Source organism: Pseudopipra pipra, chromosome W, assembly GCF_036250125.1.
Source record: "Pseudopipra pipra isolate bDixPip1 chromosome W, bDixPip1.hap1, whole genome shotgun sequence".
In the NCBI taxonomy this organism is placed as follows: Eukaryota; Metazoa; Chordata; class Aves; order Passeriformes; family Pipridae; genus Pseudopipra; species Pseudopipra pipra.
Window position 1 is genome coordinate 19,655,387 of NC_087580.1, and position 2,778 is coordinate 19,658,164.

The 2,778-nt window shown below is 40.1% G+C and overlaps 1 long non-coding RNA gene across 1 annotated transcript; it reads right to left on the minus strand.

Annotated features, from left to right (window-relative positions):
• Positions 1-752: 752 nt before the first annotated feature.
• Positions 753-2,578, minus strand: LOC135404361 (uncharacterized). Its single transcript, XR_010425629.1, has 2 exons — positions 1,880-2,578; positions 753-891 (listed from the first exon to the last, which is right to left on the minus strand). It is a non-coding gene; the product is annotated as an uncharacterized LOC135404361 (long non-coding RNA).
• Positions 2,579-2,778: the final 200 nt, after the last annotated feature.

The following is a 2,778-nucleotide window of genomic DNA, read 5'->3' on the forward strand; positions in this document are numbered from 1 at the left end:
CAATATATTTTTTTTTTCTAAGTTGATTGCACTACTGGTTAATTGGTTAATTATTTCTGCATCACTGTATGTTTGAATTCATAATGCTTCAGTGAAGACAAGTCTTCATCCTTGGATTCATATTCTTTGTGAGATATGAATGAAAGCACCTCTGGCATAACCTCTGCCAAACTATCTGTGCTTGTTTCCATACAGATTATCTCTTTTTCAGACATCTCTACTGGTGTTGCAGATTGGCTGTAACTTGCACTGGCAGCAACAGCTAAAGGGTGACATCGATATGTTGTCTCCTGTGAGGAAAAATCTGTCTCTGTTGTTATGCCTTCTGCAGATATTTGGTCATAATCCGTTTCTTGCATTGTTTCCAAATTACTCTCCCCAGACCTGAGGAGACATTCTGTAACAGTTGATTCTGCTCCATGTCCAGCCAGTGTCTGAAACTCATAGCTGCTTACTAGAGAGCAGTTCTTATTTGCTAAGTCACTGAGAAAGAAACCCTCATCAGGTGTTGGTATTTTTTTGTATTGGCAAAAGCTGCCCATGGTTTCCAAATTGGATGTGTTTTACTGCAGATGTCTGTGTTGAGGTCATATTATGAGCAAGTCCCATAGAAGATTCAGCAGTAGATGCACTGACAGATGCACTTCCCCTGCCTGAATCTGTCACACTTGATTGTGCCATCAAGTTATTATAGTCATTGTCAAGCTCATCTTTTGAAAAAGTTCGCATTTAAGTCTATGACAGTGAAAAAATACTGTTTGATCATTCTGTTTAATACTCAGCCTTAAGCTACATGTGCAGTTCAGAAGGATATAGAAGGCCAGATTCCAGCTTGCAGCCAGTTCCTTAGATGTGATCTACATCATCTCCTCGTGTTTTTAGTTCTTTTATCTATGAAATTTCGGTAAGAGAACAAAATTCACAACATAAGCAGCACAAAGGAAAACAAATAACTAGTTGTAAGAACATGTAACTCCATAATTGTGGAACAACAGCACAGAACAGGTAAAAACCACACCCATTATACTAAAATCCTAAATCACTCACAGGTTTTAATTAATTTCCCGAATGTAAAGCTAACTAAATCTAGCTTTGAGATCGTTATATTGGGAGGCAAACTAGAAAAATTTTACTAAATTCAACCTGACTCTAGTAGCTTTATTGCAATCTCTACTGATTTCCTGACAGATTATCATGTGGTCTCCAGACATTTCTGCTTTATAAATCAAATGGGCATAAAAAGTTCTAATTCACGCATCAATAGTTTTGGAAAAGTGTAATTTAGCAATCTGCTCTTTTATTGGTATAAAGTAAACACACACATTTTGCATCTTGTTAGGTTATTTTAAAAATAATCTGAAATTCATGTAGTATAACTGTTGACATAACATCAGTGCCAAGAGAGATAAGTCAAACTTCACAGCATAGTGTGTGCCTGAGTAGTGTTTTTAGAAAAGCAATGAGGCTGTATGCTATATCAGCAGTTATAAAACATTTAAAAACATATAATACGTTTTGTTTGACCAAACTGCTCTGTACATACTGTACGAATCCACGACAGAAGATATATATTAAAATCTGAAAAAAAATGTACTTGCTGCTATGTTATAAATAGAATATTAACAATTGCTTAAACAGTACATGAAATGCAACTCAAAGTTGCAACTCTGTCATAAACACAGAAGAAAAAAAAAAGGAAAAAATAATGAATTCACTAAACTTGACCAAGGAAAAGAAATAATATCAGACAGGAATGTAAATTAACATCCAAATGTTAAAATCAGCTGAGTAAACCTTTTTAAATACAATTCTAAAGATGTGATTTCCACTGTCACAATAACTTCTCAGTTTATAACAGGAAGATAGAGAGATGTTTTACCTAAGAATCAAGGAAATCCTCAGCCTGCCAGCTTTCCATTTATCTTATTTGCAGATTTGTAGTTTTTGGTGTATAAGTTCTACTCTCTCCCTAGTTCTGAGAAACTGCTGGAGGTGGTTTGAGTCCCACCCAGTTGCTAAGCAACAAATGATCTCTATTGTGTGAACCTTATGTCTCCTCCTGCTAAGACTGAACACGAAATTTGGGCAGAAGTTCTTTACAGGGGTAAAATGTGACTAAAACCAAGGCAACTCACTAAAGCTTTTATATAAAGATTCATTCTCTGGGAAACTCTTAAAATTTCTTGCATGCTAACTTTTAGTAAAACACAATCTTTTAGTTTTAAGTTATCCACAAGTGAGCAGAAGGACTAAAGAGAGAGAGATTCTGCTTTCTGTTCTCAGTTACCGACATGCCTGGATTCTGCGGGGCAACTCCCCCGCAAGTCAGTCACCGCCGAGCTGCTGTTCCCCGGACCGCTCCGTGCGCCGTGCAGCTCCCGGGGATGCCCGCAGAAGTCTGGCTGGCTCTGCAGAAGTAGCTGTCGGCGTTGCCTCTGTCGCTGAGGTGCCTCTGCCGCCGAGGTGCCCCTGCCGCCTTTTGCCGTGGCTGCCAGCGCCGCCTCCCCCACGGCCGAGCCGGCGCAGCGGCAGCCCCAGCGCGCAGCCCCCAGCCCTGGAGCGCGGCCCCAGCACCCGCACGCCGGACTCTGGTTTGAGTAATCCTAAAGAGAATTTTTATGCTTTTATGTGTACCCGAGACACTCTAACGGGAGGAAATTCTCCCGGACTCTCACCTCTGGCTTTTAACAGTTACTAACAAACGTATGGCCGCTTCTCCACACACACACAAGCACGGTACCGTTAACAATACAGTGAGCTCACAACAACGTTGGACAC